Here is a 27,338-nt window from a genome sequence, read left to right on the forward strand (position 1 = left end):
ATTCTTTCGTATCAAGAAATGCATCATAAAGGAAAAAGAGAAAATAGCGTACCAGTTTTTTTTTTCCGCAAAACATGATGAAATTAGACCTTGTCCAAAGTTGAATACGCTTTTGAAATAACATATTTTTCATTGCAGAACTATTTGACTAACTAAAATTACAACATATGAACAATCTCTATTTTTTTTAATTCTTGGGTTAGAGTGTAAGAATATTTCTACATTAGAAATATCTTGTTGGGCCATGTGATATCTTTGGTTAATTTAGAATATGGCTAAACATGTTGGTTACAAATATCGGGGTCCTTTCATATTCCCTCTTCCTTGATGGACGGTCGAGATTAAATGAAAATTCTAAATCCTATGAACCTTGGTCCTCCTTCTACCTATAAAAGGAACTCTATAACCATCAGAATTGGGTTCAACAATTTTATTATTCATTACACAAAAGGTCAAGAAGGAGAAACTAAGAAATTCCACAAGATAAAACGGCTACAGATCGATGATCGGTGACGAACAACGGATTAACGCTATAAGGTATTTCTCTTAAACTAATCTTGCAAATTATTGTGTGATTATCTTGAAGTTCAACGATCCTAAATCAAATAACTATAAAATCAAATCTTATAGTTGGTATCAGAGCCAGGTTTAGAACTCATGGTCATCCGTTGTCGGTGTGCAATAACAGTGTTTCGTTTGTGTATGTATCTAAATATCACACTCCATGTTGTTGTCACGATAGATCGTCATAATCAATAGCATGAAATTCATCAAGGATTAACTTATTTCTGCCGCATTAGCTTTTTCTTAGGTTTGTCTCTTCTGTAAGTCTGGAAGACAAGAGAAACTAAAACGTTGTCGGCCTGCAGTTTTAGGTTATACAATTTTATTTGTTATGGGCCTGTGAGTGAACATTAAGAAGGGTCCACATAATTCTAAAAGTCTTTTAAGTGGCCGAAGGCTAGAGCCATAATAGTTAACGTCCGGGAAAGTTAAAACGTAAAGAAAGAATTCTAAAAGTCTTTTAACTGTTGTGCCATTTATTGACCTCAGTTTAATGACAAGCCGGCCAATTAACTCTTGAATGCATTTTTTCAACACCAAAATAAAATAAGAAACGTGTTCATTATGTTTTAATGTGAATGCAGTTCGGGTGTTTAACCTCACATAACCGTCTGACTCTGACTACTTATGCTGACCGTTGTGTTTGTTTGTTGGCTTTGATTTATACTGAATTGGCAGTAGAACCGATTGGGTTTAGATATTTCCTAATTCAAACTTAATATTATTAAAATTAATGTCAGTGACAGTCAAGAGATTTTAGAGTGGTTTTACCCAAGGTAACGTAAACTGACTAATGTGTTTCCGCTTTATCGAAACAATAAAATATTTTTTTATTTTTTTTATCGAGTTTCATTATAAATTTTATGATCAAAACCATTTTTTGACACCATTAAATTTGTGTGTGCATTATGATATGGTTTGTGTGCTTGTGCGTTATGGTATAGTTTCTCTTACATTATTGTTTTTCTTTAAATTTTATGGGATTATACTTAGAATTATTATTGGACTCTTTAGTTATCACCACAGTGATACTAGAGTGTTATATCTCAGTATAATCATAATGTCATTATAAGCATGAATTTGCAAACCGTAAAGGGTAGGTTTTACAGTTATCGACATCAGGTGATAATGACATTATTTTAGTTGATTGGCTATCACCACAGTGATGTCAAATCACTTTTAGTCATGATCACAATTTTGTCAAATGCTTGTAATCTTGTTTTTCTTACATATATCAGAACAAAATTTACCCACAGGAAATTGGAGTTCACATATTTAAGAAAACACTAACTGATATGTTTGTTGATCATACATTATGGATATGAATTGATTTAAATCTTGAGGGTGTCTAGTGTCATTATGTTTAATGTTTGTTTTGACCATTTTTGATAGACACATTCAAATAAAATCATGATTAAGTAAACGCAACATGATTTTTGGTACATACTTTCTTTAAAATGCTTATTTAAAGTTTTTAAAATGCTTATATAAAATTGAGTAACCCATAATGGATTTTCATATTTTAAATGCGCAATCAAATATGTTACTTTAAGTCTAAAGCTCAGTGCATTTTTTTTAAAGAAGAAATAAAGTATTACTGTTTTTCGGATTAATTTCTTATATTTGTGAAAATAATATCCATCACATCTTTTAAGCACCCTTCGTCATTATCCACACTATAACCTTTATTTAACATGATCCTTAAGCTTGTACCAAATTTAAATTACCAATGCATCAAAGAATTTTCTTCAACGAAATTTCATTAATGAAATATACTTATAGACTTGCTTAATGCTCGATTTTGGTTTATGAAATGTTCATCATGTTTGGATATTTTTTTAGTTAAATGGTGTTGGAAATTTTCATAAATTATATACAACATGCTTTTGAATAAATACTTATGATTAATATTTTAGGGTTACTCATAATTGTTTATAATCGACTAATTTTATGATCATATCAAGGATGTCCATATCATTGATTAGGACCATGCAATGTAGCAAGAAAAGCTAGTGTGATATTTGCAATTGTAAATATTTGCTGGATTGTTTAGTTATCACCACAGTGATACTAAATTCTTATCTTTTAAGTATTGTATATTTTGAGTCCTTTTAGTTTGACTTAACGATTAGAACAATGCTGCTCACAAGTAGTGTTGGTTCACACGTTTAACAAGCATTAAGTTTATCTAAATGTTTCATATACATGTAAAATAATAGCTACCCACAGGTGACTATTATTCCGATGTATTAGGTTGAACATTATAATTATTTGAGTTTGTTAATGCATGATATGACGAGATTCTCCCACAGGTGATGCATGGTATTAAACAAACATAATGTTGTGTGTATGAGAAGGTAAAATATGTACCGATGTTTTTCATGTCTCACATTGTTCCTTGATAAGGTTTTACCCACAGGAGAATCTTATTGAAGGTATGAAAGTATTGTAAGCTTAATTGTCATTTATCTCTATTATAAATTTCATCTTTTATTCTTATTAATTGTTGATTATGATTATTTTGTAGACTTTTAATGGTCCATTTTTGGAAGATAAAATTGTTTATCACCTGATGATTTTTCGCGTTACTGTGTATATCTATCAATTGCATTGTGAATCTCAATCCGTGGATGTTTTCTCGAACATTCATTATTGAAATTGAGAGGCAATTATAGAGAAAGTGAAAATCATAAAGTCTGATAAAGGTGGTGAATATTGTGAAAGGAATGACAAAACAGGATAATATCCTAAATCTTTTGCATAGTATCTTCAAAAGTTTGGAATTGTTGCTCAATACACAAGGCCAACTTATCTTTGGCATAATGGTGTATATCAAAGGGCTAAATCATACTTTTGTGAAAATGGTTAGAAGCATGATAATCCATGCATAATGGCTATACATTTGTAAATGTTTGTTTTTTGTACAACCGTGTAATTTAAATAGATTTCCAGTAAAACAGTTTCAAAGACACACTTTGGACTGTGAAAGGATGGAAACCTAGTTTAAACTGCCTGTAAGTTATGGTTGTTCAGTTGGAGTTGAGGGCTTACATTCTCAAGAATGGATTTGAAAACTATTACTAGTTCATTGGTTTTCCTAAATAATCCAAGGGTATATTTTAATGTTTTATCCATAGTACAATGAGATTTATTGAAACCGAAAATGTAAATTCATTAGTGATGGCATTAATATGTGGGAGAACATGGATATATCTGTTTGGAAAGTCACCATGATAATCCCTTTATCTAAGACTTTTACAGACGTTGTGAATCTTGTCATTGTCGAAATGTTAGATAATGAAAGACCAGAAATTACTGATCCAATACTCCATAATATAACTACTGATATTTTTTTATAACAACATGAACCGGCATTAAGAAGGTCTCGAAGGAGATCGAAAAGAAGTTATTCATGTTGTTTCAGTAATTTTCTTACAAGAATTATTTCATTTTGATATGGAATAGAAAAGATTCGGTTTCCGGTTCACAAATATTATGTGTAATAATTTTGATTAATGGATTGATGTTATGTGAGCGAAAACCAATGGTTGATAGTCAAGTCTCGGATATTGTTTAATTGCTCGAAGGACAAATCAGTTGTATGAAAGTGGGTCTTTCTGACCTAACACGACTGTAATAGCAATGTTAAAAGGTATAAAACAAGACTTATAGCCAAAGTTTTGCTCTGAAAAGATGCATTGATTATAAATATGTTTTTCTCTCATGTCAAAGAAAGACTTATTCAGAATTATCATAGTGTTATTTGTAGCTCGGTACCTAAGAAATGCATTAACTAAATGTGAAAATAGTCTTTATTAATGATAAATTTTAGTCTACAAATTTTAGAAATCAAAGTATGAAATTTAAGCAGCTTCCACTAATGGTATATGAAATTCAACAAAACTGTAAATGTTTCTAGTTTTGGATGAAATTATTATAGATTTATGCATATACCTCAAGATCAGTGGGAGAAATTCATACTCTTGGTCTTGTATGTTAAGACATACTACTTACGAGTAGTGATCTTGACTTCATGCATATCTCTAAAAAAAAATTGAAATAAAAGATATCAATGGAGCTTACCATGTGACAGTACATATCATATGGATTACTACAGCTCTCATATAAAGCACATATCGAATATTCAAATAATTTAGAGATAATAACATATTTAACAAATTTTGTTTCATGTTAGATACAAGATATAAATTTAATCTTTATTATATCTTATAATTCTGATATGGAACATATAAGAAGATGTTGATATGTTAACTAAATGCCAGAAATGAAGAATAAATTATGGGAAAGTTATCAAGAATCTTGAGATACTAATCTTGAATTATGTCTTACAATTTTTTAGCCTATCCAATTAGAGTTGATTGGATTTTCAAACCTCAATTTTGGTGGATTTACGGATTCTATAAAGAACGAATCCATTAATACTAGTCCCAAAATTAAGTTTGAATATTTATATATGTCTGCGAGGCTTGGGGCCATAAGGTTCGGCTCCACATTGCTGAAATTTACTGTCTTAGCTTCGCAGCATTAAAGCACGATATGATACAAAAGGAACAAAACACATGAACCTTGAGTATATATGCGTGAATCAAGAAATTCAGAAACAATAGTTGTTCATATATCACTTAAGCACAATTGCATCGGAGATGCACTTATTGAACACTTACCTTTTACGACCTCTTAAGAAAAGATTAAAATCTTGGGTATGTGGGAGTAATTGATTATTGAATTCAGCTAATTTATGTGCCTATTTATGAACACTTCTTAAGATCTTATTAATGTCGTTCTGAATTATTTCTGTATCCACTTTAGTATACTTTTATGTTATTGGATGAATGTTACAGAAATTGTTTTCTTTTGAAGACATTACCAGACCATTATGATATCCCTATTTAAGGCCTGATTAAGTAATTTGCTTGTGTTGTGGTACATGGAAGGGAACATGTTGATAACAAGACAATGTGCCACCTCCATGACTCGCATAAGTAATTTGCTTGGTTGAGGTATTACGTTTAACCATTATATTTGTTTAGCAATTATGCGCGCTTATGTTTTTCTACGATTAACCGTTAAATAGATTATCACATGGACCAGTGGGAGAATGTAAGAATATTTCTACATTAGAAATATCTTGTTGGGCCATGTGATATCTTTGGTTAATTTAGAATATGGCTAAACATGTTGGTTACAAATATCGGGGTCCTTTCATATTCCCTCTTCCTTGATGGACGGTCGAGATTAAATGAAAATTCTAAATCCTATGAACCTTGGTCCTCCTTCTACCTATAAAAGGAACTCTATAACCATAAGAATTGGGTTCAACAATTTTATTATTCATTACACAAAAGGTCAAGAAGGAGAAACTAAGAAATTCCACAAGATATAACGGCTACAGATCGATGATCGGTGACGAACAACGAATTAACGCTATAAGGTATTTCTCTTAAACTAATCTTGTAAATTATTGTGTGATTATATTGAAGTTCAACGATCCAAAATCAAATAACTATAAAATCAAATCTTATATAGAGTATTCAACTTACCCAGTCTACCAGAGCATTCACGATCTACATCTACCAAGAAACCTTGAGAATATTTTTTCACTTATTGCGTTAAGAGGAGATTTTTATACCATATCATATAACAATGAAGGATAAGATACAATACAGTGATTAATCAAATATGAACTGCAGAAATGCCCGATGAGATTCCTCTGATTCGTGTATCTTCATTTTCTATAGAAACGTCTCGGGGATCTTCTCTAACCAACATAGACATAACTCCGTGCGAACTCCAAATATTTTTTACCTTGTTGATGGACTTTCCTAAAGTGACGGCAAAAATTACGTGGAATCCACCTGCTCCAGGAACACCAACCATCCATGGCCCAAATGCAACCGAACCTAGTAATGTAGTTAGGATTGAAGTAGGAAAGAGCGAAAAAAAAGTTTCTATCGCGTTTAGACAAACATTGAAATAAAAGAAAAGAAAAAAGAAGCAAATATCCCCATTTGGTAGACCCATATTCCATCTATAACCACATCTTAATGTTGTTGATCATGGTCCAATTGTAAGTTGTATGACTAGAAAAACAAAGATTATTAATTATTTCAGATCTTGGGAGATCTGTTTTTCTGCTGATATTAATCTTCTTTTAGGTTTACAATAGAATAAGATATACATGATCTTTTCTTGGCATCCAAAACTAACGAAGGAATAAAGATAGTTAAAGTATACCTGCAAAGATACAGAAGTACGTGTTCGTAAAAATAAATTTTGTCATAGGCTCATGTGTTTTTTATACATCTTAAGATAGTTAATCTGATGTTATTATTTTATACTCGGAAATGAGGTAACTATGAACTGTCATTTCTTTCTAATTTGTCGCTTTTCAATGAGAAACTATTGATTAGTGTTTGTATTACTTGGATTGAGGTGTTTATTATGACTTATAGAGAATCTGTATTTATTTTGCAGGATATGTTCTGCTCAATATATGAATCAGGTGAATACCCATCGGCTGAGCTTGAAGAGATTTTGAAGAATAACATTCGCCGAGTTCTTAGTCTATGAATGAGGAAAAAATTGAAGGTTCGTAAAAGAGAGGTTAGACACTTATGCTTATAGATAGCATTTTTTTATTATGTTGGAAGATAATTCTAAATATTTTGTACAGGAAGATTATAGTGATAAATATAAATATGTGTATTCTTATTTGGGTCATTGAACTCTCAGCAAAAGAAAATGAGAGCAGTACCGGAATTAGTCGACAAAGTACTGTGAACATCGTGATTGGGTTACAAAACAGATACAAGGGAAGAACATCTAGAATTCAATGAACAACTTTCAAAACTATAATAAATAAATATAATGTTTGCCAAAGCTTCCACTTTCCAATTTGGATATGTTACAGATAATTCCACTTATAAAAGCTTCAAGTTACATCTATTGGAAGTCAATTGTAAAATTAAAGTTAGGCATAGCATGATTCATAAATTTCAAACATATCAGATAGTTGTTGGAGATGTCATTTGCATTGATATCCATAGATGTCATTTGCATTGATATCCATAACAAATGGCTGACAAGGATTGGTAGAAGCAATGTTTTCTCAAACGACTGACAATGAGAAGTGTGCATGCCTTCCCAAATGGGAGTTTCTTCAGAAAAAGAAGATCCAATTTTGTTTTTGCAATTTTTTAAACATCGTGTATGTTTTTCGTCAAAATTATCATTGATAGTTATGGTTATTTTTAGGACATGATTCTTTATGATCTATATGGGTCAATTTATGAAAAGCGAGGATATGGTATATGTATCATCGGAAAAAGAAAAAAAAAATTATCATAAGTTGATAAGAAAAGAATATATCATCGGAAAAAGAAATATCATCAGATGTCAAGTTCAAAATTTAACTAGTTTAAGCTGGTATGCAGGCTGTTAACAATTTAGTATAACAAAAAGTAGTAGAAACGCAACTGGGTTTTATTCATTGATGGGGTAACATTTATTGCTATTTATTTTTTTTATTTACTGGTTCATTTTTCTCTTCATGTAAGCTAGATTATTGCAATTATTTACAGGTGAACAGTTTGGATAAGGTTTCCTTTCAATTGATTAGAAAGGTCATAAGGGAGTCAAAGAGTGTGTTTCCAGTATTAATATTCTCTATAGAGAATGAGGATATAAGGGAATTTGGGTGTTATTTGTCCCTGGCATTTAGTGGTTGTTATTTATTACCAAAATTATGTTAAAGTTGTGGTATTAACTTTTAAATTGTTAAATGCAGTTTAACTAGCATGTCCGGGAATGTGTTGGAACATATAGTTATTGTAAAAATTCTATACAGGTTTATGATCTTATCTTGTTCCTTATGGTTATATAGTTGTGTCTTTAGCTGCATTGTGCATGTAACCTCTTGTAAACATTTTAGCCCTCTTATTTTATTTCTCTTTCTTAACGGGGTTGATAATAGGAACATGGTAGTAATTTTTTTATTACAATTGTAGAAACTAGAACCAAAGACTCTATGTTATATTCTTGCATTAGAAAAGGAGGTTAAGTTTGTTGAAGGCTTTGAACTTGTAATGACATTTTTTTGGTGCTAGTGCAGTAGAAAGTATAGTCTTGTTGTTGCAAACTTGGACACCCCATAACACATTTTTGGTTTTCCGATTGGTGTGTTTATATGTTGTGATCCATCCTTGCTTCACTAAATATATGTGGTTTTCGATTTACAAAGTTCAACCAAGAAATCCAAAGACTCTAAGTCTACTAAGGAGATATGGGTAAACAGATCAAAGGTAATGGAACTTAGATTGCAGGTTTTCTTGGGTTTTTCTGCGGGAACTTTCGGTGTTGGTTGGGTCATAGCATCTCTCGTATCATATATTTTGAAGAAAAAAAATCATAATCCAGCTCTGATGTTAGTTTCATTTTTGGTTATACTTGGTGGTAGTTATGTATGGTTTGTTAAAAAAAATATTGAATGAACTAACAACTATGTGGTGTTGTGAAGAACTAAAAACACTTTGAGAACTTGAAGGAGGGAGTCTATATTTTCAACAACATTAGATAATGCCAAAGGTTTCATAAAGGTCGCGTGCAGTTATGAGGACATGGCAGGTGAATTGTGTTTTTCAGAGCATGAGTATACCTGGCTTGGTTCATGTTGAGGAGGAAGTGATGCTAAATTCTGAGGGATCTAAGAAAGATGAGTCTGGACTATGGTGGTTTTGGTGATCTTCACAGGGATCACAAGGGAGATATTTTATCAGTTGCTACTTTTTAAAATCTCTGTGTAATTTGATTAAAATATTATTATTATGTTTTCTTTTGCTTTTTTGTGTAATTTGATTTTGTTGATGTAACTCTTCATATGTGTTAGATGCACTTTTGGAAATCAGGGTACAAAATTTGATTGAATCAAGATATGAATTCCCAACAAGTGTAAAGTTCATTTAAACTAAACACCAATGGATATCCATAGGGCTGTCAATGGACGAATATTAACCGGATATTTAGGAATACGTATCCGATAGGTTAAGCTTTATCGGATATTCGATATCTGATAATATCTTATAGGATATGAAAAATCATATATCGATTTCGATAGGCTAAGCTATCGAATATTAATCCGATAATGTCCAGTTTTGACAAAAAAATAAAAAAATAAAAAAGGTTAAAAAACCATGTAAAACATATGCATAATTATAATTTAAGTTCAATTTCTCATACATATCATCCAAATTATATTCAAACACATAAATAGTTGTGAAAACATTACTCTTAAAACGACCCATGTCTGTCTTAGAAACATGGTTATCATGAAATGCTATTTTTCTTTCCTTTCATAATATAAATGATGGAAAAAATGAGAATTGTATTAAAACGACCCAAATAGGAATCAGCCATGAAAGCTCCCAATAATGGCAGAAAGACTACACCAAACCAAATATTTACATTCTTTGCGGTTGTTGATGTAGATTCCCCTATTACCTTAGTGAGATATGTGGAAGTGCCGTAATATGCGAATCTCTCTGCTACTTCAACCCCTAGTATAACATTAAAAAATAAGACAAAACTAAATACACTGCTAGCTTAATATAGAACTTGAATGTATAATTAGAATAAAGAAAACAATTAATACCTACAAGTTGAGTGCACGTGTGTTGCACGTCGAATGCTCGCCTTCATTCTGGTGACCATTTGTTTAGCGTGTCATGCAAGCACATGCCAATTCTGGATTAGTTTCTAGCTTAATTTTTAATTCTCTGCATAGCACAGCATCGGCGCTATTTCCATGCTGCTTGAATCTAAGGATTTGAAGAACAGAAGCACCTGCCTAACATTTTTTTGGATGATCCATCTTAAAATGCCTTGAAGGGTACTTTTGAATAAAGATGTTTTATTCATTAATACCACTGATCTCTTTACAGTAACCAAACTAATAAAAAGTTTATCTGCCATCACACTCTTATCAATCAATATTTTACATATAGATATAAGACTCGAGCTCGTTCCCTTTGGCTTATTAGTACTCACCACCAAACATGAAGAACAGCGTCAACTTCCTGCTACTTTAAAATCCAGTCATTTTCCTTAGCACAACTAACACGTTGGAACTGTATTTCCCAACTAACAAACACACAAAGAGTTATGGCTTATATCTACAGCCTTGCGCTTTCATGTTAGCCTCAGGTTGCAATCTATCATACCTGTCGAAGATCCATACAAATAACTCATACAAAGATACTGAAAATGAGATTACATAAACAGCAGAGAAACATATAAGTAATACACACTTAAAGAAGGAGATAGATGGAATTCAATGTCAGATTCCGTAAGTAGAAATGTTCGATAGATTTTCCATTCTACGACCTTTAAGAGGGAGATAATTGAAGATGGTCAGTACACCAAAATAGAGCAACATTTCAGGGAAATGAAACTAACTTTGTAAACAAACACTTGATAGCAGTATGACAGATAACACTCCTTCCATTATAGACGTTGCGACGCCACTTTTTTCCTCCATGAAAAAAACATACAAATTCACAAACTAATCTTGTTAAGGGGTATGACACATTTAACCTTACAAACGAAAGGTTGCCGTTGATTTCTCTGTATTGAACCCATAAAGACCAATCACAAAACCAATACATCAAAAACAAAAACCATCATTATCTTGTGATCTACTATTACTGAAAAAAAAATATAACCCACAACTTCAGAAAAAAAATAAATGAAAATGTAAACTAAAAAGAAGAAAAACTAAATTGAATTACCTTGGGAAGCTTACTAATTGTTGTTAGGAATACCTTTTCAAAGTATCAAATCTGACCTAATCACTTTCTTTAATCCGGCCGGCTGATCGATTTTCTCTGATAGTGAAAAAATTTCAGATTTTCGCGATTCAATGATAAAAATATAAATTTTAGAACCAAAGATTGTATTCTAAAAGAAACTACCAATCAATGTCAAACCTACAGTTGCAAAATTAAACACCGAATTCAAGGTTTTCCATTTAGTAAGCACAATCCAAGTAGAACAGTACAAATCCAAAACCTCCACACACAAACTCAATTCCTGGAAAACAAACATATGCTTTGACTGGGAGTCTGGGACAATATTTTGATAACGAAAAATAATGGTCACCTGGGATTATATTCGCAAAATCCCTAACAATTACAAACCCTTGAATTCCAAATTATAACACAACATGATTTCAGAATTCTTCTATGACAACACAAATCACGCAAAACCCCTAAAATTTACAAACCCTAGAATTCCAAATTACACTACTGAATGAATTCTTCCATAAAAACAAAAACGATGCAAAACCCCCAAAAGTTATAAACCCTAGAGATCCAAATTACATTACTGAATGATGATGAATGATGATATCGAAATCACATACCTATCAAAGTAATGGAATTCAAAACCGAGGAGATCTTGCGATTCGCTTTATCGTCAATCGAAGATTGGTTTCAGACGGAACATTAGAAGAAATTCGCACCGGAGAAAATCAGACAGGAAAGAAGCTGTCGAAGGAGAACTTGGGAAGAAGATTATCATGGGAAGGGGTATTTTCGTCGAGTAAAAACCACACGAATTTTCAGTTGTGACGGGAATCTTTCAATGAATCATCTAACGGTTGATATTTTATTGAAAGTGGATCCAACGGATGCTGTCACTTAACTCTTTTGATTTGCTTGCGCTCGTTAAAGGGGGAGATATATAATTTAAATAGAGGATTTTCATCCTCCTTTATTTACTTCTTTCTCCACGGGGGTTTCCATATGGCCAAATTCATCATGACCATGAGGAATGTTCAAGCGTGGGACTCTTATAGTGTTCCGCATTCTTAATATGATGAAAAAAATGAAATGAAGATAAAGATATTACTGTATTATTATTAGAAAACATATAGCAAAATGAAATAATTAAAAGTTTGGTGTCGACTCCTGAAAGAATAGAGCAATTCCGCTCATAATACTTAAAATGGAGGAATGTCCGACTTCTCGGAAACAAGAAAATAATTTATAATCAATTTAGCACAATGTTCACAAAATGAAACCATAGAATATCAGTATCTCACTCTCACTAACACTATTCTGAAATTCAAAAACAAGAGACGCTTTAGAGACATAGGAAAGGGATCTCCTGCATCTCCCCAAGAAGACACCCACCACTTCGTAGTAACTTGATTTCGCAGGATCAAAAGCTACAGTGACATTATAGAGGACATGAGTTTTTCTGAATGGATGTCAAGGAAGGGTTTTGCAATGCTTCGTAGACGGATTGTATATGACATAAGTTGGGTGAGTAGATTCATGATAACTCCGAAAAGAACAAGATGTAATCAATACCGTTTCGTTCATCCAAGACCAAAGATTATAATCTCTTTCAAAGTAAAGATCAGATATTAGAGATAACCATTGTTTTGAGTGGACACAAAGATTTGACTGGTAAACAATACACAGAATGCCTAATAAAAGATCATTATTGTTGCCTGCGGCTGATGACAAACTTTTGTAACACAAGTTGTTGTTACTGGAAACTATAAGAGCATGCATCTTCGAATGAAAGAAAAGTTTTACCTGATATTGAAGCTCAAAATTTACTTCAAAAATCCCAATTGTATTTCAAACGGCATATGCAATCCCAATCCATTTTCTTTGATAGTCATCATCTAAGATTACCCCCTTTATACTGTGACTTTGAAGTCGAAAAGTCGACGGATTTCTTTCTGTTACTTTGCCTCTACACTCGGCATTATTTATTGTTCCGCTAGTTTATGACCTGAAGGAGGAAACCAAGTTCTTAACTTTTTTCTCAGAAGACACATCGGAAGCAAAATAGACTTGAGTTTGTTATTTAAACTTGAGCATTTGAAGGTCTAGCATCGTCCCAAGCATACATGATCTGTGGCTATGGGATTGATGGGTTTTGGTTGGGCTAGCTAACAAAATTTTATTGTGTAGTGCTGGAACTGGATTGCTGTCGATGATGGCTGGCTGCTCGGGCTATGAATTCGAGTTGTGCCTCAAGTTTGATGATACTGTGGGAATGGTTTCAGCATTTGAGTGTTACTTGCCTATGATTAAGCTGTTGCGGAAAGTCTTGCATGTCAATGGTATGGATAAGAAGATATGTATTGTACCTAAGCGGTCTGATGAAGTTAAAGTTGGGGATTGTATTGCTCGTCGAGCAGATATTCTAGTAAGTTTTTTGTATTTGGAACTCCATGCTTGTTTCAGTAATCTTAGAAATGAATTAATGATATTGCAAATTGGTGTTGTTGAGTGAGTCGAGACGAGTAAATGTTATTTTTTTCAAAAATATCACATTGATTTTCAAGCTGGACACATGTGGATGTTAATTCAAGTGGAACCTATGCTGGTTTGAGTAGGTCTAGTTCTAGTAAGATGATATCTCAAATCTTCAAATGCAGGATTTGTGGAGAAGTCGTTGTTCCCTCAAAAAGATTGAAGGTTTTGAGCATTCAGACATCCTTAGGAGCCTGCGGTGATATGTCTGCATCAAAGGAAGGTCCCTGCCTGCCATATTTCATTTGGCAATGTAACAGATCAAGGTAACTAATCTAAACAAAGTGACTTCAACAGATCAAGTATTTAAACTGAACCATCCAGTATTACTTTACATAGATTTTAATTTTATCCATAAATTGTTACAGACATGGAATTTGATTTCCTTAAACCGATTAGTTCATGTTTTGGGAGAAAAAGGGTACAGTACTTTCTGCTAGCAGAATATTGTCTTTCTTATATTGGTATTTACTTGTTTGCTTAATGTATTTATTTCTTTTTAATGTTCGTACTACTAGCTTACCATGTCTTTCAAACAGGAGATAAAAAGTACACTTTATTTTTGTACTCCCTCCGTTCCTTTTTAATAGGCTGGTTTTTATAAATAAATGTTTCAAAAAAATAAGCTGGTTTCTTAATTGGGAAAGTCAAATGTTACTTTAATTTTATGAGACCACTTTTTTCTTAACTTCTTTTGATGACAAGTGTCATGTAGACATTTTCACTTTACTTCTTTTGCTGACAAGTGTCATGCGAACCATTTCACTTCACTTCTTTTATTGACAAGTGTGAGGACCACTTTTAATGATTAGTTCTCTTAATTTCCTTAAATTTCTCTAAAAACAAAACCAGCCTATTAAAAAAAGAACGGAGGAAGTAGTTCAAAATTGACAACTTCATGATACTACATAATTACACACTTCACATGCCGAACCCACAAGTCTTGTATTGTATAGGGTATTTGTCATTCATATATACATATATCAAGTTCCAGGTTTGATGGTGAGTCTCCTTGACAGTGGAATGGCCCTTGGATCATTTATATGCGGTCTCAATGGGGTGTCTAAGTTCAGAAGTGTTTATTTTTGCTGTTTAGTCTGTCAAGTGAATATTGTTTTTGAGTTTTGGCACTTAAAATGATGCAGGTGGAGACTGGTATATGTCATGGGTTTGTGCTTTGGATTGACTGTTGTGTTATCTACAGGACCAGGTATCACAACTTCCTACTTCAATGATTGTGTCTGTTGTTCCAGTATTATCTAACAGTTTCCAAAATCTGGTGTTTAAATGCCCAGTCAGAATCTAACCTTTCATCAGTTATTCTACATTTTTTTCCCTGACTAAGCACGGCGTACTTAGCTCCTTCCAATCTGTTGAATTATGATTTCAGATCAGAGATACTGGAAGCAAGGAGTAAAGCTTCTAACTAAGCCTATTGCGGTTGGCAATCTAGAAACGTGTAGTGATACAAATGCTCATGGTGAATGTCGTAGTTTGAGGCATCATTTGACCCATCAAGTGGTGAACTTTCCATGAGTCATTCTTTTCAATAACAATTATTATTATTGTTAACACCCTCTCTGTAAATGACTAGGTAGAAATCAGTTCCAGTGTTATGAAATCCAGAAGAAAAAAAATATGTAGGAATATTTTCTTTTGCAAGAATGTATCTCTAAATTCCGACAAAGATCCCAAAGTTTTTAATGATTTTTGCAAGGATCATTCATTAAATGAAGAAGAAAATGAAAGATCAACAATCTAAGTCACAGAAATTTCCACAGCTGAATTGACTCAGTGTTGCCTGATTCACGCAACGTTGAGCAACTTTCTTCTTCTTTTTTTGCAAATTGGTAAAGCAATAAAAAGCTAAATTTCCGTGTTAGAAACCCGTGGTACACATGAAGTAGAGCCAAACTTTGTATCTTCTACTACTAGAGCATGAAAAATACAAGATGGGGGAGTGACATCCCAAACAAAATTTGTACTAAAGAGAAAAACCCTCAAAATTAGAGCAAAAACTGATTTCTAGTCTCACTTTCTCCAACATAGTTTGATTCCAAGAGATGGGAGTTTGAGGCCCATTTAGGTAGCCAAAAAGATTCTTACAGTCGCCTTCTATTCTGAAAAAGGATAAATTCAGCTCATTTGTCCACTGAGCTGCGTGCAATAGTCCTACTAGTGCTTTTGCTTTTTCTGGCGATTATGTTGTGGAAGGTCTTGCTCTCCCTTGCTCAAATTCACCTGCATTATTTCTAAGGATTGGGGAAAAACCAGATGGTTCAATCGTTGGTTTCCATGTTGCATCTACACTGATTTTGTGAATAGTTATGTCCGGTAACTTCCATTGCTCCTTTGAATGAGATTGTGTTCTTGGAATATTGTGAGGTTTCTTGATTTTCTTTCTATGCCAGAAGAAAGCTATATGTCTCTGAATTTCAAAAGCTAGTTGAGTGTGTGGTTTTGTTTCCTTTGGAAAGCTCTATTGCATCTTTCCTTCCAAATAAACCATATTTTCGTCAAAACTACCTCTAAGGGAATAAGGTTACTCGGTTTCTCTATCCAAAATTTACATATCTCTAAAAAGCTGACTGAGCTACTGAAATTGAATTGAACTGGATGAAGTGCTAAAGACCAAATAGAAAAAGAGATGTTCTAAAGTTTCATTAGCATCACAAACGATATTGAGATAGTAAGTGATTACATAAACTCAATCTAGTACTTTATTTTGTTGCTTGAATGTTAAACTAGGTCAGAAAATTGGAATAGTTGAATTGTAGTTATGTGTTCGTCGGGGTATCTCTTCATCTACGTTGAAGACTTTTTTTTGTTTACTTTTAGGCGTCATCTTCTTGGGATGAATATCATGGCGACTTTTCATTTCTAAAAGTAACATTCACATGCTCATCATGGTATTCATCCCTAAACTTTGATGACTTGGTTAATGGTTATGAGTAGTTGGCGGGTAATAAAAATCTAAATCATGATAATAACTAGCAAAAACCTGTTTTCATGTTTTCAATTTTGTAATTAGTTGCCAAGGTTTTGAAAGCTAACATTCCAACTAGGTAACTGTCGTCACTTTGATACATTTTCGACCCTGACTACCAACAACCGCCAAAATCCAATGTTTAATGTGTTAATTTTTGCTAATAATCGTCATGCTTGGAAAACTATAACTGTGACGACCAAGTCTATAAGATAGTTAGTCGTCATTATGTTCGGTTATGGACCTTGGCGACAAATTATAATATTTTGTCACTGTTTCTGAATTTTTAGTTTGTATATGCAAACTTGAATTGATTTGTGCTACGCTTTAGGCTCCAAAGGTCAAGCAAGGAAAGACACATGCTACTACTCTTTCAAAACCTCCTCTCGAAGGCGACAAACTCTTGACTGCAGCACTTAGAAGGGAATTTGTGAAGCCTAAAACACTTAAAATCCGCGAATGGAAATATACTTATCCATCATGGAAGATTAACTCGTTTTGCTGATAACTTCTCCGGACGGCCTCCAAATGACCTCACTTGCGTTGACTCCATATTTGATTCCATAGTGAGTTAGATAGCTCGCGTTGGTATTGGTTGGCCTTTGATGTCTTTCTCCTGACATTGCACAAGAAAACAAAGATAAGACAGACACATTTTCTTAGATACATGACATTATTAACACATGATATTATTAACATATATAATTTTCTTTGATGTCAGAATTTCACTATCAGTTTCTTAGACTTAAACATGATATTATTAACACATCACATGCTGAAATGAAATCAGAGCCAATACAGTTCACAATCTAGTACTATTAACATACACACTTGAAACATACCATCATAAGAACAAGGAAATAGAAACACACATGCCGCACTAACTTTCTTGTGGTCCTAATTACAGACAAACAGAAAATTACATGTCCATTCACTTATACAAAAATGGGAAACAAGCACACTACAAAACCTGTAGTCTGTTTATGAACACAATACTGATTACATATGATGTCTCCATTCTAATTCCTAGATCAATCGTGATTATCAGATGCATTGATTCTATTTTCCATATCATGGATCATAACTAATATGCTTAGTTTTCAGCAATAGCTCTCATCTTGATACAAGTACACTAAATCATGTGCTCCTGATTTTTTGAATAATATTGTTAATGTCTAGTTATACAACATATGTTGTTGGCTAGCATCTGAAATAGAAGCGATCCTGATGCGTGACCATGCAACAATCAAAACGTCCAAAATTGCTGAACAAGATTCTAACATGAAGATGATATGCCACACTCATGCACTTCACAAATGTTTGCATTTGTCGCAAACTCGGATGTTCTTCACATTTATTGTAAGCTAGTCTTTAGTGCATGATTAAACAAATTAGAGATTAACTTATATCAAACATGATTGTTGTGCACACCATAAATTGTCTAAAAACAAAGCAGTAGCAGAATTACCTGCAGCAGAGATTGTTGCTCTTCCGCAGTTTTATTCTGCCGGGAAACTAGTTCCTTCAACTCTAGTACATTTTCACGTTCTTTCATGCATAGAGCTTCATAGGCCTGACTTCGATTCCTTCTAGAATTGGATTTCTGCATAAGTATCACAAAGTACAGGTTAACCACTAAGAAGAAAAATAAATATGATATGGTATCATCATCCTCAACAACAAAGAGAAGCAAAATCAGATAATATCTTGTTATAAAGTGTCTTAGTCTTAGATTGGTGTTGGTGTTAATATTGGTGCCGGTGTTGATGTTGATTTTTGCTTGGCTTTCTTTTTCATCTCAGACCATTTCTTTCGGATGTTCGGGGTACGCCCTTGAAGGCCGAGGAGAGGATCTTTCAAGATATCATCCCAATTTGACTCCCCATACATATGAACTCCTTTTCTCAAGTTTTCTTCCTCTTGTGGGGTCCATGTCACCATTTTTCGCCTATAAATTACTGTTAAATTTCAGGTAAAGCAAATAAACTCTAAACCACCAAATTGTATACAACAATTGTAGTCCATGAAATATCACACAAATATCGATTCAAGCTTAATCTTAATAGGAAATATCACCAAATAGTAAATGAAATATAAGATCAGATAGGGTAATGTTACCTTAATCTTTCATGCCTCGGATTCAAGCTTCAGATACCGAGCGACAATCTTACTCTCAAGATGCCAAATCTTAACACATTTCTTAATAGCAGCACAGAGCACGGATAGTACAACCTGGAGCAAGTACAATAGAAACTCTTTTAATTAATACTCGATTATTTAATAAACTCTCTTAAATAATATTTTGGCCGGTCCCGAATCGGGGAAAACGTGCCAAATTAATAATTCGATAAAATTATAAGATAATACTTTTTTATTACCTATATAGACCCATATGAAACATAAATTAATAATGCATTATATATATTCATTACACTAATGATTTACGAAGACTTTTTGAAAAATGATTTAATTGTCTTCTGTTTTTTCCTAAAATCAATATCACATTGGATTTCATCTCTAATATTTCTAATCATTGTAAGAGTTTTTGGTGTTGTTTTCTCATAACTCGGCAAGAAATTATTCAATGTGATTACCTCTTTAATAGCGTTGTTTCGTGAAGGGGGCTCTATCCCAGAACTTTCATCATCTTCTACCACATCTTTATCAGTTCCCATAACATTCTCGATTATTTCTTCATCGGTTAACAACTGTGTAACGTCATTTTCTTCCGGATAATTTACGACATCTTCGACATTCATTGAATTGCGATAGCCTAACTTCTCGATCAAATTTTGCAAGTCTTGAGTGATTTCACTGTCTGTATGTTCATCCAAATTGTCTAAAGTTGTGTTTAGATAGGAAATAAAAAATATGATTGGATATTGTGTTTATAAAAATATGATTTGATATTGATATAGTATATATAAAAGATATGATATGGGTATGCATAAAAACTGATTATTTGATATGAAATTCATCTATAAGTTAATAAACTATTAATTAATATATAAATTAATAGTTATTAATTTATCGGTCAATTAATATCTCGCTTAATTAATAAATTTTGATGGTCTCGACAGCATTAATTTATAGAATTTCTACTGTATATACAAGTTTTTACCAAAAACTTAATACCATCTTTACCACCACTTGCAAATGATGAAACACTAACAGTGTTGGCATACACAACAGACTTCTACTTATGAATTAGCAATTGCGCAATTCAATTGATAGCCTCACCACCTCGCTGCAGCTAAAACACAGAAGTTAATTCACCCAAAATCATAAGCACAACAAAACCAAATATTCCGTATAAAAACAATGCACTACCAAACTCCTAGATAACTGAATTATCAAATTCATTAGGAGTCACACCTAAGTTCAGAAATTCATATACATATACAAGAACAACTCATAAAAATTAGTTACACAAGCAGTAGTCGAAGAAATGAAGAATCTTCTGCAATGCAAAAGGATCCTAGTAACCAAATTCATTCTCTCTTCCATATTTGGAAGAAAAAAAATGTTCCTTTATTTCTTTCTCACTTTATGAGATAGAAACAGTCGACCATAGATTCTAACTAGCACAAACAGTAAATTGATGATAAATGAGTGATTGGTATGCGCCTCCTTGAGAATAACAAAGTAAACAGAAGTAAAAATATCCACACCTTGAGATAAGGAACTAGCCTTGTGGTGTTATTAGGATGTACTTGGCATTGCTATAGAGGGTAATGTCCTGTCATTTTGACATTTCCTCGAAAAATTCTTTTAAGTGGTTATAATTCTTATGAACAAGAAAAGTTGTAAAAATTGTATGGGGGTCATGGTCAACCAATCGCTAGCCAAAGGTAATAAGTTATCCAAGACTACAAGTAAACAAAACAACTGGCTTAAGGATTACTATCACTATCAACCAAACACATAGATGTGTATTGGGAGGATGAGCAAGTAAAAGTCTACCAACTGTGTCCAACTCATAATCCGCTCCTCCTATCTATTTTCAACTTTTTTCCAGTAACCTTCATTGTTGTTCACTACCACTACTATAAAACTATGTAGGATGTTGATTCTCTTATAACAACACACAGCCAATTATCCAAGTTCTCTATTCAAAGTAAGATGGATACCTAATCCATCTTTCCACATCATCTTCTTCTAGGTCATCTAGTAGTGACCTTGATTTAGAGAACAAGGATATCAAACAAAATAGTGGTAGTACTAGTTCAAACAAAGAGGATAATGGGAATGGAACAGGAGCTTACTTCGATGAAAACTACATAGGTGGTGGTATTTCAGTAATAAACTCACTTAAAACAACCATTAATAATTGTTATACATCTCAATTCACAACAGGAACTAAAAGAGATAACTACTAGGAATAATTACATAAATCACAAATAAAACCAGCTATAAGTGAAACATGTCTGACAATATTTAGCAATTTAATTTCTTATATACTAGTGGATAACCCGTGCCATCATTATTATAAAAATTTTTAACTTTGACGGGTCCTTTTGTGGTCGCACTGGCGATTGTGCTAGTGTAAATGTTATAAATAGTAACTTTTCTTGAATGCAAAACATATCTATAAACAAACATTTAATCCAAAACCATTTCGTAATATCATGCAATTAATCAATAATTAATCTTTAAACCGTGCAACAGCAAAGACGCACACACGATGCGCCTGCCATTCCATTTTGTGCATTGGGCCAGCTGCTACATTCATGTAAAATATAACCTTCCTGTTTAGAACAAAATGATATTTCACTTTATTCCCTTGTTCCATAATACTTAGAACATAACGCAAAACTTTCGTTCAATAATTTTTCAACCAAAAATATCCATTTGCACACATAATGTTTTTGTGTGCATTTTATTTTGTTTACATGATATATAGCTGCAGGTATGATGCACGAACAATTCAAAAAAAAGGAGAGGAAATTTAACTATGTTCACTTGCTTCACAGTCAATCTAGGAATCAATCTATTCATTCAACAACTTCTCAATTTAAAGTAACCATTCCTAATAAGTCAAGGGATTTTACAGAGATTTGATTGGTTGCTCGATGATTTTAGGGCTCTAACGACCATTGCTAAATATTTAAGAGAATGACAATAAAATGTAAGGTGACAAATAGATGAACTGACAAATGATAGAATAATAACATGTTGCTGCGTAAATGATGAGATCATAGCATTAGATTTTTCCAGCAAATTCGACCCATCAACTGTAGTATGTCTTTTTTTTCTATTTTGCACTGTTTATTCAATCAGTAATTCATTTGAGCTCTCGGTGTTTCCATGACCAAATATTTACATCATAAAGTAAATTCAGAAGAATACCATGCACACACAAAACAAATACATTGAACCTAAGTTGTGAATTCAGGGAGTTGGGAGCCAAATACACCCACCTTTTATTAACTTGAGGTCCCATCGGAGAGTAACTAAAAGGATCTATCTATTGAATCCGAAAATTTTCAGCAGGAAGAGTTAATGAAGCATGAAGACATCTTGTTAAAAGGAACCATTTATGAACTACAAAACTATAAGAGCAAATACAAAACCATAGGATATTTTTCCGTAAACTTACTAGAAAAGTTGTGAACTAATATCAAACCAAAGAATAGTGATTCCCTTCCTAGGGTGAACCTATCTTTCATTCTATGACTGAATAGCGAATACTAATACTGCATGAAATAGACCATCCTCTTTTGAGGGTTATACATACAGTGACAACAACTATAACAGATCCACACCAGTATGAACATATGTTGTTCCTTCGGTATCTTTAACATTAAATATCAATACTTAGTTAGCCAGTTTCCTGCTATTTTCTAAGTTTCTTGAGTTAGCTAGCTTCTACTTGTTAGCTTTATAGTCATGAGTTGCTATCATTTCCAGATTTATCTAATGGGCATTTGGACAAACAGGTTCAATCCCAAAATTTTGATCTGTGGTACTGTGCCACCGTTCATGGGTACATGAATAAATAAAACATTGAAACCAAACTCAATTCCAGCCTTTCAAGAGTAATATCGAAACCATAAACAACATTCAATAGAGATTAGAGTCAAAACAAACCCTAACAAAATTAAAATTATTAATTTAAGTGGTGAAGAATTAAATCCATTGACCGGATGAATATTTTGTTTGAATTACCTCGGCATGTAGCAGAGTAATCTGGTGAGAAGCTTTCGCCCGTCGGAAAAACAGAATGTAAAAAAAAAATCAGTATTTGGAATTTAAAGAATACTGATTTCAATTGAAATCGCGGTAAACTTGAAACTCCGAATTCAATCGAATCGGAAAAACTGAGAGTTAATTGATTTTTGGGAGTTGTTGGGGACGAAGAAAGAACCGAGAGTTAATTGATTTTGGGAAGCTGTTGGGGACGAAGGTAAAGAAGAAAATACAGGTAGAGACGTAGAGTAGATAGTATCTTCGAGAAAACAGGAAGTTTTAGTTTACCTCTTGTAGGTTTCAAATTAACGAAAACGTGAGAGGTAAAAACATGGAGGGGTAGTTTCGTATTTTCAAGTGTAACCGGAGAAAACAGTAGACACCACTGTCCTAGTAGTATTATGCTAGGGTACGGCACGACATGGGTTTTAGTTACTAAGACGGTGTGTTGTTTTATCATGTACTAGTTTACTAGGGCTTAACCTGTACCGTAACGGCACGGGAAAGGATATGTATTTCAAATATATTCATCGGTTCATACATATCATAATTGTTTGTGAAAAATCGATCAATTTGATCCAAATCTAAATGTTTTTGAGGTGTTGATTAATAAACATGTCTTAGCTTCAAATATTTTAATACTATGTCTGTAAATCATACAATCCTTTAGGAGAAATATAGTTAAACGTTAACTAACTCTTTGAAATCCTATGGGCCTATGGGTAGTAGAACACCATTTCATTAACTTCTTCAAAACAAAGTAGTGTCCCTACTTCGAAAAGAAATAAATCATCGAAGGTCGTTCACCAAATTTGTAACAAATCTGAAACACAAAATTACTTCAAAATCAATCGGTAATCTTACAAAATCTATTAGCTTCAAGGATTATTTTTCTCCCTTTGGTGATATAAAATTATTCTAAATTTACATAGATTTGTGTCTTCTTAAAGTTTAATAATCTGTAATTCTTGATCCATTTAATTTTTGATCTACTTATCTTCTCTCTTTACCTATTAACATGAACTATTTCTCAAGCATACATAATCATATGAAGTCGAGGAGAAATGGCAAAAACATACATCGTGACAAAAAATGGGAATAGAGAGAGATATGATAAACTAAATCAATTACAATTGATTCGCGTGTAGCCTTGTATATGGTCAAATTTTTTATAGGTTTCATCTCCTTACCTGCCCCGACCCGAAAAATCTTAAAACCATAGCTATTGATTTATCTTCTCCCTAAAAAAGTCTGGCCTTTAATATTTATTTTAATTTTTGTCTAAAAAAAACAAATTTAAAAACTAATAAGGGCTTGCGGCAGCTTGTTGCTCGCTTGCCTGCTATGTAATTATTTTTTATCAAATAATTTTTTTTTAACTAAGGGCAACTAAATAACCTTATGACACCTTTTTCATCCCACTACCAATACTTTCTTCCACCACCACCGCCACCGTTAACGTCGTCACTCCACCATTCTCACCAACATCCACCACCATTATCCCCACCGCCGATCTACCACCCTTGCCCACCATCACAACTACCATTAATGCCTACTGATTTAATATAAAATAAATTCATTATATATTGTATTAATGAAAAAATATTTATTTGATTAATTAAAGAAATATTTATTATGAAATATCAATAGAATATTTATTATTGAAAATTAATTAAATTGATCATTTTTCAGTCGTAGATTTAGCTTTTCCAAGAATGAATCCATAATAGCACGGGTTTTATATAAATTACGTATAATCATATTAGATTATTCATTGAAAATAACTTCTAGTCAAATTGTTCTGGACAATGAAAAAGAAGCCCGAAGAACAGGGGCTTTTTATTTACATGTAAGATCATTTTGTAAATACTAATCTATTGTCAAATTATAACGTGTAATCTGAATAATCTTATAAGTTTCTCTCTAAGTTTTTCTATCAAGATGAAATCAAAATTTTATTTCCACTGTTATCTAAACAAATAGAAACGAAAAATTGGTTCTTGAAAAAAATCACCTTTCTAGACCAAAAAGTTGTGAATAGATTGAAACCCCGACGACTTATGATAGCCAAATTATAATCACAAAATACATGCACCCCTAAATTTCAACCATGAGATTATTGTAATCAATAAGGTTATATTTGAAAATGTGTACTTCAGCTAAATATACAACAAATGATGTTCAAGAAAATGATAGAAACCTCAAACATTCATACATGAAAAAATGTAAAAAAGAAACAATGTTCTCAAATGTTGTTAGCTCAGAGTAGTTTGACTGGTCACAGATGTACGTTTTGGTGGATGATATTGAGAGAAAATTGAGAAAAGATTGAGCGGAACTATACTCTTGGATTTGAGTTTTTTCCTTTCGCAACCTACTCCCTTCCCAACTTCATTTCTGATTTTCGTTTGCTCCAAAATAAGGAATTAGAGTTTTCAAACCCACTCATCATACTGAATGTGAGAGAGAGAATCAATTGTTCAGTTTTATGGGAAGGTAGGTTTGTAATTTTCAGTTGATCAATTTATTTTTCCATTTTGATTTATACTTTGAGATGGGAATAAGAGAATATGTAATGAATTTTTCTCAATTAAATCGTGTATTCATGGGGTCGAACGAAACCGTGAATTTACCAATTGGGAGGAAAAATCAGGACTGGTCTTTATCTTTCCTAACTTACTGAAGCTTCATTATATAATACAGTACAAAGAAATGGGAAGAAAAGTATACATAGCTAGGATACTACCCTTACCGACACATCTCGATAATAAGTAAATTTTTTTGTATTGATTTTTACTTGTGCCCATTTGTTTGTAGTAATTATATAACGTGACATTTTGTGGTTTATTTTAATTTTTTTGATCTTTCGTGTATTTTAGCCGAGTTTATTTTATTTTATCAATAAGACGATCAACCACAACTTCTAATTTATAATATTACCCATTTTGTAGCGATACAAAATTAACATAGCCTATTGCTACTCAACAATCATCGCCACCACTACAAAACCATATATAATACCATTTATTTCTCCACTACAACCGTCGCTACCTCCTGTTAGCTGTTTGTCGTACTTCTAGTTTAAAATCACAAACATCATGAGTAAAATTAAGATTGAACAAACTTAGGTCATTAATTAACTTATTTCATTATATTTTTTATTTTTATATACTCTGTTGTATTGCAATTAATTTTATTTTAACAGTTAAAACCATGATTTATACAAAAGGATGGTAAAGGTAGCAGGGTACTGTTTAGGTGATCCGGCGGCTATGATCATTTTTTTTAAATAGTATGGTATCATCCTAAAAATATGATTTTTTTTATCAATTGTGATGACCAACTACATCCTTCACGATACAATGTTGCTTGTGTTGTAAATATACAGAACTAATAATGTCCACGACTATTCACCAACATCACCATCATAAAACCACCCATCGGCATTATTTTTTCCACCACCAATGATATTATCGCCTCCACCAACACCGCTTGTCCGCTTCTACCAGCCACTACTAACCACTAATTTCTATTGATATAATAATTTTTATTAAAATTATTTAGTAACGTAAAAACACATATTTATTAGATTAATTAAGAAGATATTTAATGATGGAAAATTTAATAAATTATTCATTATAAGAGATTAATGAGACACTAATTAATAAAGCACACATAATGATTAATTTTAATTAGAGCAAACCACAACCATGGATTTAACTTTCCCCATAATGCATCATAGCCTCTCTTTATCTAGGCTAAGTTGTCCAAACTACGCTTTATATTCTTGATAGTTTCATGCCCACAAAATCATAAATCATTAATGAAGTTCACTCTATCTTCTTCCCGATGCAGTCGAATTTGGTCCATCAACAGTAGTTAAAATCTGATCCAACTTTAGAAGTATTAAAGCATTTCCAATGTAAGGGATCAAGATCATAAAATTGCATGACACCTAGGATTTAAGATCTTAACCATTAAAATTTTCATCTCCAATGTAAGGGTGGAGTTCATAAATAAAGATGACATAGCTAAGTGAGGGTAAAGGAGAAATTCTAATTAAGACTTTCTTCATGACCATGTGTCTTAAATCCACATCATCTTTTGTCGGAAAGAATTTTGCTCTAGAGCACCATGGACTGCCATTTGGCTTATTTATGATATAAGAAAACTCTTGTTTAACGGAAGATTTATCCCTTTTTCTAATTGTCGATTAATTTGGTTGCCCGTTCTTTCCAGTTGCCGTATCTTTA

At 32.7% G+C, this 27,338-nt stretch overlaps 2 long non-coding RNA genes across 7 annotated transcripts; both read right to left on the minus strand.

Moving 5' to 3' along the window:
* Positions 1-9,790: 9,790 nt before the first annotated feature.
* LOC113303654 lies at positions 9,791-12,142 on the minus strand. Of its 2 annotated transcripts, none has more exons than XR_003337647.1 (3): positions 11,999-12,142; positions 10,236-11,462; positions 9,791-10,136 (listed from the first exon to the last, which is right to left on the minus strand). It is a non-coding gene; the product is annotated as an uncharacterized LOC113303654 (long non-coding RNA). The 2 variants fall into 2 exon arrangements; XR_003337646.1 differs by having other exon boundaries at positions 10,232-11,462.
* A 4,895-nt stretch (positions 12,143-17,037) lies between these two features.
* On the minus strand, positions 17,038-23,343 carry LOC113303340. 5 transcript variants are annotated; one of them, XR_003337417.1, is made up of 5 exons: positions 23,065-23,343; positions 19,491-20,143; positions 19,015-19,128; positions 18,365-18,844; positions 17,038-17,512 (listed from the first exon to the last, which is right to left on the minus strand). It is a non-coding gene; the product is annotated as an uncharacterized LOC113303340 (long non-coding RNA). The 5 variants fall into 5 exon arrangements; XR_003337415.1 differs by having other exon boundaries at positions 19,491-20,149; XR_003337418.1 differs by having other exon boundaries at positions 18,365-18,499; positions 19,491-23,343.
* Positions 23,344-27,338: the final 3,995 nt, after the last annotated feature.

The sequence above is a fragment of the Papaver somniferum genome, chromosome 8 (assembly GCF_003573695.1).
Source record: "Papaver somniferum cultivar HN1 chromosome 8, ASM357369v1, whole genome shotgun sequence".
NCBI classification, from domain to species: Eukaryota; Viridiplantae; Streptophyta; class Magnoliopsida; order Ranunculales; family Papaveraceae; genus Papaver; species Papaver somniferum.